Consider the following 16874-nt stretch of genomic DNA (forward strand, 5'->3'; position numbering starts at 1 on the left):
CTGCCAGTGAAGGGGCTTCCTAGTGTGTGGAAACATTTCTTCCTCCGCAGCTCCTTCCCAGTGGTGCAGGTCCTGTCCCTATTATTTTTTCTCTGTTTTTTCTTTTTTATTTTGCACAACCCAGGTACATGGGGAGTTTTTGCCTTTTGTGAAGTCTGAGGTCTTCTGCCAGCATTCAGTAAGTGTCCTGTAGGCGTTGTTCCACATGTAGATGTATTTCTGGTGTATTTGTGGGGAGGAAGGCAATTTCCACATCTCACTCCTCCACCATCTTGAAGGTCTAGAGATCCCTGTTTTTATAAATAGCATTTATGATGAGATAACGATGGCACAGTGAAAGATGACATGACCCTTTACAGCTATAGTTAGTTAAGAGTTTGTGTGACATCGGGAAAAATGGCAGCATGAGTGAACTTTTATGAAGTACCTTTGCACCCTGCACAAAAATTAATTGTGACATGGTACTGTAACTTTAGAAGTATTAGTCAAATATGTACAGTTTTGATAGGGTAAAGAAGACTATAAGTTAACAAATAGTTGCCCACAACATGAGCAAAAATTTACTCTTGAAAGTAATAAGTATACAATGTTTTGATTCAGTTGACATCTCCTGCCTTGTTGGGGTGAGACCTGAGAGCAGAAGCAGATTCCTGCAAAGGCAGAATGCACATCCTCAGTGGGCATATATTCTTAAAACAACAGCAACACCACCAGTAACAGCAACGCTCAATAGTGCTATTTCGTAAAGCAAGTAAACAAAAGAAAAAGAACAATACTACAAAAATTTGGCAGGGGGTAGATATGTAAATAAACATAATTGAAAGGCTTAGTTCAAATATATATATACATTTTTTTGTTGTGGATAAACAATTTTTGTGGATAAACAAAACAGCATAACCATTATGAAAATTATGACTGTAGTATTTGGACTCAGACTTATTTGTCTTTTACTATAAAATTTTCCACCCAAAAGCAGTGAAAATGGTACTCTGTTATGTCTGGGGCAGAGAAAAACAACATGAAATGGGGACACAGAGAATGGTCTTCTTTTCTTCCTCTCTGTAGCTATGGAATAATGTGATTATTTTAAAACTACACCATAGATTTTATCCTCACTTTAAATTCTTGTTGATTTCAAAAAACTTTACAAAAGTTTTAAACTAATTAACTAGACCAAAGATCTAACAGTACATGTAACAATATAAAAATGGAGTGTTTTTATAACTCTTGAGTTTGATGGCTCCCTGGAGACAACTTTGAGGGAAAATCCAGCAATATACTAATTCTGATGTTCCTGGTTTTAATAGTTGCAAACTCCACAGTTTCCACTGATATTTTGCAGTGTTTCACAAATGTTTTTATAAGAAAACTAGTTCCCTGGGATATTCATAAATATTTGTTTGCTATTGTTGTTCTTGCTTTTTAATCCTATGGGTAATAAATTTGGAAACATTGGAATTAACAAAATTAAGGATGTTTCTTTACTACAAGACTTTTTAAAATCTTTAAATAATTTTTCAACCCTCTAAGAGAATGACAGAGGATGCATTATTTCCCAAATTAACTAACCAAAGAATCCATTTTTGTTTGGACTGGGGATTGGTGTCAGATGGGGGAAAGTGTCTTAGGGGACAATAGTATTATGGAAATTTACTTTGAAAAACACTTATCTGACTACCAAAGAATATGCTACAAAGACTTACTTAGTTATGATTTACTTGGATACTGGCAAAAACTATATTATAATGTCTCATTCACAAAGAAATAAATATATATATATATATATAGTCATGAGCATGATTGTTAGATGATTCCCTTGATTATTTTGTGATAATTTAGAAACTTTTTAAAATTGATGTAAGGTTCATTTAAAATGTTGTGTTAGTTTCAGGTGTATAGAAAATTGATTCAGTTATATATATATATATTCTTAGATTTTTCCATTATAGGTTATTATAGGATATTGAATATAGTTCCCTGTGCTATACAGTAGGCCATTTTTGTTTACCTATTTTATATATAGTAGTGTGTATCTGTTAATCCCATCTCCTAATTTATCCCTCCCCCACCTTTTCCCTTTAGTAACCATGATTGTTTTCTATGTCTGTGAGTCTGTTTCTGTTTTGTAAATAATTTCATTTGTATCATTTTTTTAGATTCCATAAATAAGTGATATCATATGATATTTGTCTTTCTCTGTCTTACTTCACTTAGTATGGTAATCTCTAGGTTCATACTTATTGCTGCAAATGGCATTATTTCATTTTTTATGGCTGTGTAATACTCCTTTGTGTGTGTGTGTGTGTGTGTGTGTGTGTGTGTGTGTGTGTGTATGTGTGTATGTATATGTCTCACATCTTCTTTATCCATTCCTCTGTTGATGGACACATCGACTTAGGTTGCTTCGATGTCTTGGCTATTGTAAACAGTAATGCTATGAACATTGGAGTGCATGTATCTTTTTAATTAGTTTTCTCTGGATATATGGCCAGGAGTATGTCACCTGGATCATATGGTAACTCTATTTTTAGTTTTTTAAGGAATCTCTATATTGTTCTCCATAGTGGCTGCACTAATTTATATTCTTGTTTTCTTTTTTTGATTTTTGTTTCTTTTTGTTGTTTTGATTGGATGGTTTCCATTATTCTAACTTCCATATTGCATATGCATTCTTCTGTATCACCTAGTCTGCTTTTAATTCCTTCTAGTGTGTTTTTTATTTCACTTATGTATTCTTCAACTTTGATTGATTCTTTTTTAAATTGTCTAGTTTCTTGTTAGAATTCTCACTGTGTTCATCTATTCTTTTCCCTCATTTGGTTAGTATTCTTATTACTAATGCTTTGAATTCTTATTTGGTAAATTATTTCTGTTTTATTAGTTGTTTTTCAGGGGCTTTATCTTGCTCTTTCAATTGAGATTAATTTCTCTGTCTTCTCATTTTGCTTACTTTTCTCTGTCTCCATGAAATTAGGTAAAACAGTTACCTATTGTGGTCTTGAAAGGGTGTCCTTATGTGGTAGCATCCTTATACAGTCTATGTGTGCTCAGTGTCTTTAAAGTGAGAGCTAGATTTGATGTGAACAAAAACCATGTCTTTCCTCAGGGTGTGCTGGCAACTATCACCTTGGTAGGTGGTAAGGTTGGAGATGGGGGGTCTAGGGCTGGAGTCAGTTGTGATGTGGACTTTCCCTCTGTCTAGTGGTCATAATCATCCAATCAGGGACAAGGTTGGGTCCCAAGTTGCCAGAGCAGAAGCCCTGAGGTTCGGGTCTGAACTGGCTCCATTCCCTCTAAGTCTATGCTATGCCCCCTCCAGGTACCTACACCCACTTCCCAGAGGGGAGCAGTGATGTAACCATAGGGCCTGGTGTGGGTATTCAGGGACTGGGTCTGCATGCCCTTGTTACCCAGTAGGGCCTGGTTAGGGCTTGGACTGTAGCAGACTAGCTGGCAACAGAGACCCAAACTTCTGATGTACTTCCTGTGTAAAGTGCCAGTAATGGCTGTCTTCTCCCTACTCACATCACTGTGGGTCTGAGACTCCTTTGTCCTTCACAGCCAAGCTCTCTTCTCAGCTGTGGCAGCCCTCACCCTGGAGTGGAGCTGCCTCATGAATCAAGTGGGGCGGGAGCAGTTGTTAGACTCAGGTCGGGGCAATTCTCTGGTGGTTTCAGGAACCAGCCAGCCACTCCTGCAGTCTCAATCCACCCTCTCCACCCTGCTTCTGAAGCAAGTAAGTTGTGTAAGAGTTCCTCATAAGTGGAGTCCAGGCTTCCCCCAGCCCTCCTCTTAGGCCCCTGGACTTCCAAGCAACCAAGGGGGCTCATCTTCCCTCTGTGGGACACTGGGCCTGGGTTGCCAAATATGTGGCTCAAACCACTCAACTGCCTCCCAGGGAACATCTCCACATGTGTAATTTCCCTCCTCTTCTGAGTTCCCTCCTAGGGGCACAGGTCCCAACCTGACTGCTTTTATTTCCTTCGTACCCAATTCAGTGTGGATTTTTGTTACAGCCTTGGTTGTGCAGGAGTCTTTCTGCCAGTCTTTCAAGTTTTCAGTGTCAATTATTCCACATGTAGATGTATTTTTTATGTGTTTGTGGGGAAAGGTGAGTTCTAAATCTTCCTACTCCACTATCTTGATCTCCTCTCCAATAATTTAGAAACTTTTAAACTGTTCTCATATTTCTTAATCTTAGAAATGGCTTACAGTATTTCTAATTTCAGCAAGTCATGTGGTCTCTTTTTCTTTTCATTAGAAATTATGAAAGTATGACCTAATTAAACTTCAAAGCTTTTGCACAGCAATGGAAACCATAAACAAGACAAAAAGACAACCCTCAGAATGGAAGAAAATATTTGCAAATGAAGCAACTGGCAAAGGATTAATCTCCAAAATTTATAAGCAGCTCACGCAGCTCAATAACAAAAAAACAAACAACCCAATCCAAAAATGGGCAGAAGACCTAAATAGACATTTATCCAAAGAAGATATACAGACTGCCAACAAACACATGAAAGAATGCTCAACATCATTAATCATTAGAGAAATGCAAATCAAAACTACAATGAGATATCATCTCACACCAGTCAGAATGGCCAGCATCAAAAAATCTAGAAACAATAAATGCTGGAGAGGGTGTGGAGCAAAGGGAACCCTCTTGCACTGTTGGTGAGAATGTAAATTGATACAGCCACTATGGAGAATAGTATGGAGTTTCCTTAAAAAGCTAAAAATAGAGCTACCATATGACCCACTACTGGGATTGCCCAGCAATCCCACTACTGGGCATATACCCTGAGAAAACCATAATTCAGTAAGAGTCATGTACCAAAATGTTCATTGCAGCTCTATTTACAATAGCCAGGAGATGGAAACAACCTAAGTGTCCATCATCGGATGAATGGATAAAGAAGATGTGGCACATATATACAATGGAATATTACTCAGCCATAAAAAGAAACAAAATTGAGCTATTTTTAATGAGGTGGATGGACCTAGAGTCTGTCATACAGAGTGAAGTAAGTCAGGAAGAGAAAGACAAATACTGTATGCTAACACATATATATGGAATTTAAGGAAAAAAAATGTCATGAAGAACCTAGGGATAAGATGGGAATAAAGACACAGACCTACTAGAGCATGGACTTGAGGATATGGGGAGGGGGAAGGGTAAGCTGTGACAAAGTGAGAGAGTGGCATGGACATATATACACTACCAAATGTAAAATAGAGAGCTAGTGGGAAGCAGCCGCATAGCACAGGGAGATCAGCTTGGTGCTTTGTGACCACCTAGAGGGGTGGGATAGGGAGGGTGGGAGGGAGGGAGACGCAAGAGGGAAGAGATATGGGAACATATGTATATATATAACTGATTCACTTTGTTATAAAGCAGAAACTAACACACCATTGTAAAGCAATTATACTCCAAAAGATGTAAAACAACAAAAAAAAATGTTAAATATTTGAGTCTACAACCATAATGAAAGTGATGTCCCAAAGATGTGCATGAGTAAGTACCAAATATTCAACAATAAAAAAAAAATTATGAAAGTATTCATCTGCCAGTAAATTCAGTGAAGTGTATAAAATCATTTTTGACACTTGTGAGTTCCATTTAAATGTTACATTTTTAATTTCTTTGTGGGTTAAAGAATATACCTCCATGCAGTGTTGAAATTTAGTATTCCTAGTAAATAGATATTTGTGACTGAAATTGCAGGTATACATGTGTAAGGCAATCATTCTGTAATTTAATCAAAGTAAGCGGACCGGAATTGCATCAGCTATGAAAGCTCCAAGAACCGGAAGTAGCTGTATTTAATAATTACACTAATTTTACTTAGATAATTTACCTTTCCAACTAGTCAACTCTGTGTCATTGCAAATGTCCCTGAATAGGCTATTTAGCATGCTTGCATTTTTATTTTATTTTGGTGGCATAAGATAGTGCTATGACTCAATTTAAGAATATAAATGGGAAGAAAATACATAAACAGTTAAGTTTGATAAAATAATAAATACAGTATGACTATTATAAACAGTCACTCTTCTGTATATTCAAAACATATAACTGTGTGATTTCTAAAAAATTACTATGCCACTTTATATCCTTTCTACCACATCTAATTTATGCTTCTTTGCAGAGTCATGGTATTGTGGGGAATCAGTGTTCTTCCTTGGATTGGTCTAAAGATAATGACAGTTTTACTACCCACATCTCAAACTGGCAATTTCTAAACTGTCATTTCCTCACATGAAATCCCTTTTTAGAAATGGTTTCTTTTCATTTTCTCTTTTAAAACCATCCATGTACCATATTTATTGTGAACACAGATTTCTTCTTTTTGATATGTTTACAGGTAATTGAGAATCCTAATTAAATACTCAGGATAAAAATTCAAGGAATAAGTCTTTCTGGGAAATAATAATAATTAAAAACAGAAGCTATAGGGAAATTTCTCTATCACTTAAAAGGGAGAGAGCGGAAAATGTAGTGTTGAATCCAGTTAGAAAATCCTTCTGACAAAATGAACTTTAAATAAACTACCATTGTACAATTGATCTCTTCTGCTGACCAAACCCCAAGAGCTTTCCTTGATAGGATTCTACTTCAAAGCATGCAGCCTCAAAAAGGGAATTTACACTGTAGTTTACTGTGCAAGCTGGTTTTAACATATCCGCATCTGGATTGCATTTTGATAAATTTCTGCCCTGGTTACATTTAGCAGTAGAGTCAACACATAAAGATTCATAAAAGAAAATATCTTGTAAAAACTTAATATTAAAAACATTTCACGTTGTTTACGTTGCACAGTAATCAATACACTTTTGCCAATTAAACAGGTATAACTAGTGCATCAAAGTTGGATACAACTGAAATTTGGGTTGCATTGGGGAAATAACTTAGGTGTCTGTTTATTGACTCTTTTACACATGTTCGTAAGTTTTCTAGTAATTAATTTTTTTAGCAAAGAAAATATTATTAGGGAAGAAAACATAAAGTCAAATCTTTGGTAAACTTATATATAGCATCATTTAAGAATCAACAGATGAATGGATAAAGAAGATGTGTCACATATATACAATGGAATAATACTCAGACATAAAAAGAAACAAAACTGAGTTATTTGTAGTGAGGTGGAAGGACCTAGAGTCTGTCATACAGAGTGAAGTTAAGTCGGAAAGAGAAAAATAAATACCATATACTAACACATATATATGGAATCTAAAAAAACAAGGTTCTGAAGAACCTAGAGGCAGGACAGGAATATAGACGCAGACATGGAGAATGGGCTCGAAGACATGGGAGTGGGAAGGGGAAGCTGGGATGAAGTGAGAGAGTAGCATTGATATGTATACACTACCAAATGTAAAATAGGTAGCTAGTGGGAAGCAGCCTAATAGCACAGGGAGATCAGCTCCATGCTTTGTGACCACCTAGAGGGGTGGGATAGGGAGGGTGGGAGGGAGATGCAAGAGGGAGGAGATATGGAGATATATGTATACATATAGCTGATTCACTTTGTTATACAGCAGCAGCTAACACAACAATGTAAAGCAATTATACCTCAATAAAGATGTTAAAAAAAAAAAAGAAAAGAATCACCAAAAATCCTTACCTACTCAAATCTTGAATGAGGGTGCTTAATGTTTAACAGCTCTTGACTTTTGCTGAATGATATGGATTGCTCTCAAAAATGCACCTAGGATGCTGTACTTTGGAGGAAGAAATTGTATTCCTCCTTTGGGAGAGAAACATATCTTCTTCATTTATCCTCAGAAACAATGGTATTTCAATTTTAGCAAGATGTCCCGATTTCAGCTGTACTTGCCAACTCTAAAGTCAGCTATGCTATAACTGAAATCTGTTACAAATAATTGGAAGCTAGAGCACATAGTATATTTATTTTAGAGATAAAGAAGATACAATAATTTCTTTTAAATAAGCAAATTGAATTAACTAGCAGTTATCCTGAGAGTAACAAAATGTTTACACACCTAGCTTAGGCAAACAGTGTATATATCCTTAAAAGAGTTTCTGCACAATTTGTAAGATTTGTAGTCCATCTTACTGAGTTACTAAATTGATATGTACTTCAGTAATTTTTTTTTTTGGTCAAGATGTTAGTTACATTACTAACTCCCAAAATTCTGAAAAGAAATAAAAGCTATCATATGAACAAATGTTAAGATGTATTTTCAACATGTGAGCAATAAAGTGAGTGTGAAAACACCAGCAGGTACTGCATTCTGTGCCATTTTAATATAGTACTTTACCCTTGATTCGATAGTTAATGAGGAAATTATGTATTTTTTCACAAGAGAGATAATTTATTGCTATTAGACTTTAAATTTAGATCCAAAATTTCTGAAATAAAATCTAATACTCAAGCTATTCCTACTTTTCAATATTATTTTCTATAAAGATGTCATACAAAATAAACATGAAGGTATTATGGCTCTTAATAATAGAGTCAACATATAAATATATTTCATTAAAAATTCTTAAAACTTGTGAAGATAATATTCTTAGAGATATCTTTTTCAGTCACTTTTAAAAATCTAAAATTTCTGGAATCATTTTGGCTTTGGGGATGGTGAGTGTAGGTAATTGTAAATACTGTTGGATTTAATGATCAGCAATTATTATAACACTGCATACCATCCATTTCACTCTCCGGTACCTTGATTTTCTTAGGGGTTAGACATGTAACCCCAGTCTGGCAATCAACATTAATCATCAAATTACTTAAGAAAGCATAATTCCTACACTTTTTTCTCAGACTATTTGGAAAGATAATTTCTATTTGGGGATTATGAAAGAGTCTAGTTAGTATAATAATATGTTTTATTAAATAATACATGATAATGTAATAGATAGTAATGGACTGGAAGTGGATTTACTTTAGACTGAGTTTTCAGCACTGTTTTCTCTGAGGAGGTGACATTGTAGCAAAGCTCTGAAAACAAAACCTAGAGAAGGAAGCTTCAAGGCAAAAAGAATTAAAAAATATTAAGTGAAATATTTAAAGAAAAAATACAATGAGAAAACTTACTATTTGGCATGAGAAAGAAAGATCATCCCTTGAGAAATTATCTTTTACATGTCAATCAGCAAATGACTTCTGAATTTCAATCAATTTTAAATTCTGATTTTGTTGGTGATAAATGTAAAACAAATTGGGGATCACATAGATTGCTTTGCCTATTCATTTCTTGGAATGTTAGGATACTTCAAGATCATGTTGAATTGAGTGGTTTTATTACCATTTTCCTCAAGCCAATAATATACAACCTTTGGCAAGATGTGTGTTACTGATGCATTAAGAAAACAATTAATCAGAGACTTCCCTGGTGGTGCAGTGGTTAAGAATCCGTCCGCCAATGCAGGGGACAGGGGTTCGATCCCTGGTCTGGGAAGATCCCACATGCCGTGGAGCAACTACACCCATGCACCACAACTACTGAGCCTGCATTCTAGAGCCCGCACACCACAACTACTGAAGCCTGTGGGCCTAGAGTCCATGCACTGCAACAAGAGAAGCTGCCACAATGAGAAGCCCATGCATCACAACGAAGAGCAGGCCCCGCTCACTGCAAATAGAGAAAGGCCACATGCAGCAACGAAGACCCAACACAGCCAAAAATAAATGAATAAATAAAATTTGTTTGAAAAAATTAATCAATTAAAATTTTCCTGACCAATAACACTTAAAAGTATTCTAGGGTGATCTTCAGTGTTGTCTACAGGAAAATTGACCGGATTATTATTCTCACTCCTTTGTGAAGTAGTGTCTTCAGTCCTGAAAAATCCTACTGTGTCTCACCCTTATTCTTTAAGATTGCACCATGACCAAAATTGTAAGTCACAGATTTAGAATTTATCCTTATAGGGAGTGTAAATATTTGCATGCTGATATACCTTATTTCAACTGAAAATGGTGCAGTAAACCAAACCATGAGAAACAACCTCCCTACTACTATTTTTCTCTTAATTACTAGTAACAACAAAAAAGCAGGATAGGGATGGGAATTAACAGAGCTGGTGTGGGTGGGTATTTACTATTAATTAAAAATACTTCAAGAATTATTGTAAAGGATGTCAGTGAATTTCTGAGTGAAAAAAGGAGGGTATCAAGTACTGTTTTCTTTTCTTTACATACACATGGGGTAAAAATGGTGATTCAAAGCCCCCCAAATCATGAAGATTTATCAACAATAAGCAAAGTCTTTGACATAAATGCATACATATAGAAAAATCAGTGAGTCACAATGGCATGCAAAAATGACCATCTTTACCAAATGCACTACCAAGCATCGCAAATACTGCATTATAATTTTGTTTGACCAAAAAACATTTCTACCATTTTAGTGATTTCAGAAACCTTTGGAATTTTATAGCTTAGGAACTAAATCTTGATGACATTGGCATGTATATAAATGGATAAGAATGAATAACTTTTTGCATTAAAAGTCTCATTAATTCCATCCAACTACATGCTGAAATTTATTGAATTAGCTGCCAATTTTCATGGCTTTTTTCAAACTTCTAGAAAAATATCAAAATAATTTTATAGTACAAGTAGGTATACAGTAGTATTACATTCTCCCCTATATATTTGGAAATACAATAATATCTAATAATAAACTTTTCATAAAATTAATATTTTTCACAAACAAAATTTCAGACTAATAGAAATTAAATATTTTCACCACAATGTATTTGTATACCTTTGTGAGGTTAGATTTTATTTCATTATATTTTTCTTATATTCTATAGCATGCATACATTGCCTTTACATTAACTATATAAATAACAATGTATAACAAATTCTCATGGAGTGCCTATCAAGCGGTTGGAACAGTTGTAGTACTAGGGTTATAGCAGAGGACAAAAGAGACAAAAATACCTGAGCTTATGGGGCTTCCATTTTAGTTAGGGATGAAGGGGAGCATGAAAGTGCAGAAGACAGGCATTGAGTAAATGGAACAAACATGAAGACATTAGAAATGACAGAAGTTGTAATTTTTAAAATTACTTAATTTAATTTTTTTTATTAATTGACTTACACTAATACATTAGTTTCAGGTGTACAACATAATTTGCTATTTTTATAGAATATACTCCATACAAAGTTATTATAAAATATTGAATATATTGCCTGTGCTGTACATCCTGCTAACATTTATTTTGTATCTAGCAGTCTGTACCTCTTAATCCACTTCAATTTTGACCCTTTCCCCACCCCTCTCCCCTCTGGTAACCACTTTTTTCCAGTTTTTTTTTCCAGAAAAAAACAGTTTTTTCTCTGTATCTGTGATTTTTAAAACTTATGGGTTCACTTTGTAAGGTAGGAAAATTTGGCTCAAATTCTGCAATTAGTAGCACATTTTGATTTTATTTCTGAATTTCTTTTGGGTCTCATCACTTAAACGGAAAACAAAATTTAGAAAAATTAGAGATTATTCAGAGAAGAGTTCTTGAATCTTTTCTTTCTGTATGAGGACTTTTGAGGGACACTGAAATTAATACAATCTTTTTTGTAGAGATCATCTTTCATTTCATTGAAAATGAATATATTTCCAGCAATGCAGAGAAGAAAACTCAGCCTTGATATTTATAATCCTTGCCTCTATTACTATTCAGTGTAGGGGTGAAAAGAGCAGTTATATTGCAATGGGGAGAAAATTACCATATTTTGTTGCATATTTAAATAGACTTGCTATATTTGATACAAAGGCTCAAATTTACTCTGAAATGAAATTTAGGGTCCCTGCTAATTTTTCAATATGTGTTTTTCAAAAATCCACTTTATTGTACACAAAAGTTTAATATCATTTTCAACTATAACTTTCTCTAAGGGAGAAATGAAACTGACCCCTAAAGAATAAATGCCCTCAACTTAACTGGTCATTAGATGTCACTCCTCTTCCAAACAGATGTTGCTGAAAGAGGGTTTCTGTTTTCCTTAGCAACTAAACCAAATTGCATCTAACAAGGAATAAAAAAGCATTTGAATGGGCACTACAGATGTGTAAAACATTTGGAAAAATTACTTATACTGAGTTAAATGAAATTTATGGAAGTATTTTGAACTAGCTTGGAACCATTTTAAAAGTTTATATCATATTCGAAATACCTTACCACACTGTTACGTATTGCCCTTAGTGGTTGCCTTTTGTTTTCCACTAGTAAATTTAGTCTTTGTGAAAGTGCCAGAAAGTCATTCCTGGAGATGAAAGCTTACTCGAAGTACAAAAAATAACATGAAGAAAAAAATATTTTACTCTTTTCTGGTTTTATCTATCTATCTATCCATATATAATATATATATATATGTATGTATATATATACATATATACATACATATATATATATGTATATATAATTCTCAATATAGAGAGAATTACCAAAGAATTCTGAGTAATAGTGAACTTATTTTCCTGGTATAGGCAGAAAAATCCACTGGTCTAATAACAAAAAGCACAGATACTTTTGTTAATTATGCCAACGTTCTGAATTCTTCCTAATGATTCTATTCCTCTTTGTTTTGTAAGTCACAGTGTGAGTCCCAATTGGGCCATTGGACAAAATTGAACTACCATTCAATAGAGACAGTTGAATTATGTTCATATAACCTAAAACCTGACTGGTCTGGGCTTCCCTGGTGGCGCAGTGGTTGAGAGTCCGCCTGCCCATGCAGGGGATACAGGTTCGTGCCCCGGTCTGGGAAGATCCCACATGCCGTGGAGCGGCTGGGCCCGTGAGCCATGGCCACTGAACCTGCGCATCCGGAGCCTGTGCTCCACAGCGGGAGGGGCCACAACAGTGAGAGACCCACGTACCGCAAAAAAACACAAAAAACAAAAAAAACAAAAAACCTGACTGGTCTAAGAAGCAAGGTCTAGAAAGTCTATGGGGTCACATGTTTTTACCATTTGTATTTTGTGGTAATTATATTATGCTGCGAAAATTAGTTGAATAGGCATGTGTTAACACTAAGACAGCAATACTTTTTAGTTTTGTTAAGACTAATCAAAGACATCAGGAAGGAAAGAAAAATCAGGTTCATTTTTTTGTTTGTTTTAGATGTGGCTTAAAACACTAACCAAGAAGTAAATAAAACTTATAGTCTGCTTTGTTCTGGCTGCTTATAATCTTTTTAGGGTTTCTGGGATTATGCTTCATTCTAATGGACGTTTCTTTGTCTAAATCAGCTATATTTCAGTTTATATAAGATTAGGTAATCTGAAAAGAAAAAAATCGTCATGTTATAAATTCAAAAAGATGATAGATTACCCTCAAGTGAAAAATATTTAGCACTCTATAATCTAAACATTGTGGTACAGAAACAGAAAAGATACATGTATATGTATAACTGAGTCACTTTGCTGTACACCTGAAATTAACACACGTTAATCAACTATACTCCAATATAAAATAAAATTTTTTTAAAAAACAAAAATTAGAATAAATAATGAGGAGAGTGGCATTGTTTTTTTAAAAAAATAAACATTATGGTACACGCCTATGGATGAGCAAATAACAGTGGCAAATTTCTAGCTTAAATACATTATCTATTTTTTTATTGATTTATATACAGATTTAGTCATAAGAAACAAGATAAGGATATTTTAATAAACAAGAGTAATGTTTGCAAGCAAGTCAAAAAATATGCTTGTATGTGATTTCACCTTTAATCCAGGAAGATTTTTCTATATTTACATTTATATTATTTAACAGTAGTAAACTTAAAAAAAAATCATGAGTTTAGTAGGCGAAGAGTGATATATATCCTAGCTTTAATGAAGATTTTCAGTTACTTTAGGTTTGGATATGTTTTTGAAGCTCACATACTTTTTTAAAACCTAGTATTTCTGGCCTAAAATTTGGGGTTTAACATAATTTAAAATACTATGTTAACTTTAATGTCACAATGATAATTTTGAAAAAAGATTATTAATAAACTCTTGGCAGGGAAAATATAATGGGTCATATGACTCTTGGTTCTAATGAGGATTAAGTATTAAAAGGAGTGGACAGGATTTTATCTACCAGAGTTTTTACTCACTTACTACCTATTTCTCATGGCAGCAAAGATGCTTAGTTCTCTTTTTTACAAAGTAAGAAAACATTTTTAACTTTCCTTGGGGAACTGAAAAGAGGATTTGAAGATTTATAGTAACTATTACTTAAAGGCTTTCAGGGTTAGTACACTTTGCTGTACTCTGCATGATTTTCTAAGTTTTGTTTCACCTACTGCTTTGCTTCCTCATTTCTCAGGCAAGCGGAATAACAACTCTTTTTCCCCTTATTTCATGGTGATCATTTTTCGTTTCTTTTCTTTGAGTATTTCTTGAGTATTTATCAAGTTGTTTTGTGTTTATTTTAAATTTTAAGCAACTGGAGGATCAATGATTAAATAGACATATGAAAAGGAGAATGTAAAAACTCTGAAAGATTTTTGGTAGTCAAAAAGATAGAAGCAATGTTAATAATTAATATAATAATAGTAACTAACACTTAGTGAAACATTACTATATACAAGACACTTAATAAGTGCTCTATTGACATGTTTAATTCTCCCAATAAAATTATGATAAAAATTTCCTTCATTTAATAGACAAGAAAACTGAGCATTGAATGGCTAAATAGCTACCTGAAGGCACTCTTAAATACTTTTTATACACAAAAATGGTCAATCATATACTCTCTTTGCCTATCAAGCTCTTGGAATATGGAAATTTTCATTTAATACTTGTTAAATAAATATGCTAGTTAACAAATTAATAAATTATAATCAAGTTTAGAAATCAAGAGATAGAAGCTATTTAGACTTTAAAGAGAGAATGTTGCCTTTAGTACTAATAATGAAATTAAAAGAGGATAAATGAAATATAGGAAAAGTGACCTCAGAATTAGGCCTTTGATGGTAGAGTGGGTAGCACAGAGCAATGTGGAAAGAAGAGATTATCAAGTACAATAATGTTGGGAAATTTAGATTAATAAATGTAGAAAGACTTACTCCTACTTTACAGCCACATAAACGTGAACTCATAACAGATTAAATACTTAAGCGCAAAAGCTAAAACTATAAAAGGAATGGAAGAAAATATGAGATATACATTCATGAAAGAAAATATGGGAGAATATCTTAATGATCTAAAAACACTACATATTAAAATATTTGAAAGCAAACCATGAGGTGAAAATTTGATGGATTAAGTTATGTCAAATTTAGGATTTTTAATTCTTTTTTATTTTTTGCGATAGTGATCACTATGTATCCATCAGAAATTTCCTAGCTTCTCATGTAGCTAGATTAGGAAACTTGTCTTATTTTGGCCAATGGGCTCTATGCAAAAGTAACATGTGTTACTCCTGTTAAAAGATATTTAGGAAAAACTATATTTAAAATGGCAGAGCCGGGCTTCCCTGAGGGCGCAGTGGTTGGGTGTCCGTCTGCCGATGCAGGGGATGTGGGTTCGTTCCCCGGTCCAGGAGGATCCCACATGCCGCGGAGCGGCTGGGCCCGTGAACCATGGCCACTGAGCCTGCACATCCGGAGCCTGTGCTCCGCAACGGGAAAGGCCACAACAGTGAGAGTCCCGTGTACCGCAAAAAAAATAAAATAATAAAAATAAATAAATAAATAAATTAATTAAAATGGCAGAGCCAACAGATGGAAACCCTTTAGATCCCTAAGTCTCCACTCTGAAGGGACTCAATTTAGACTGGCCATAGCTACCACAAACTTTGGATGATATTCTATATGTTAAGCCACTTAGATTTTGAAGTCATTTGTTACTGTAGTATAGCCTATTCTCTCTTGACTATTATATACACTTCAGCAAAGGACACCCACCACAACAAAAGGCTAGAAGAAGATGATCTCTGGTGTGAAACCAAAAGAATAAATAAATGGAATATAAAATGAACTCCTAGAAGTCAACAAGAAAGATATAAGAAATCTAATAAAAACCAGTGAGCAAAGGACAGGAATATATAATACAAAACAGAGAATGTTGAAATGCCTAATAAATATTTGATTCTCTAATTCACTAGGAAGCTTGTTGTGGTGAATTTTAAAAATGAGAATGCTGAAGATAGAAAAAATGGATAATAACAAGTGTTAGGATGAAGAAATATTGAAAGTTTCATGTACTTCTGTTGAGAGTTTAAATGTTGCAGTCATTGTAGAAAGTACTTTTTCAGAACTCAGTAAAATGCTATGTGCATAATTTGGGACCTAGAAATTCCACTCCTTGGTATATATTCCCACACAGTTCCATAACTGATTCACATTTGTTTGTAATAGAAGATTCCCATTCTCTGTGGAACAGATAATTAAAATGTAATAGATTAAATTACAGAATATTATGTAGTAAGTAGAAGCAAAGACTATATATATATATATATATATATATATATATATATATATATAGCAAACAGTAATGGAAACATAATATTGTTTGAAAGAGATAATATATTTAGATACAAATATCAATATCATTTATGTTGATTTTAAAATATGTACAAAAGTACATTTTGTACCAAGTTACATGTATATTTAAAGACATCTATCAAACACAGTGGAGAGATGCCTATGTGGGGAGGAAGCAATGAGAGTATGGCATAAGAATTAAAAAGACAAAAAAGAAAAAAGAGGGAGTTCTTTACATACATAAACAGAGTGCCAACAAACACATGAAAGAATGCTCAACATCACTAATCATGAGAGAAATGCAAATCAAAACTACAATGAGATATCATCTCACACCAGTCAGAATGGCCATCATCAAAAAATCTAGAAACAATAAATGCTGGAGAGGGTGTGGAGAAAAGGGAACCCTCTTACACTGTTGGT

Source organism: Lagenorhynchus albirostris, chromosome 17, assembly GCF_949774975.1.
Source record: "Lagenorhynchus albirostris chromosome 17, mLagAlb1.1, whole genome shotgun sequence".
NCBI classification, from domain to species: domain Eukaryota; kingdom Metazoa; phylum Chordata; class Mammalia; order Artiodactyla; family Delphinidae; genus Lagenorhynchus; species Lagenorhynchus albirostris.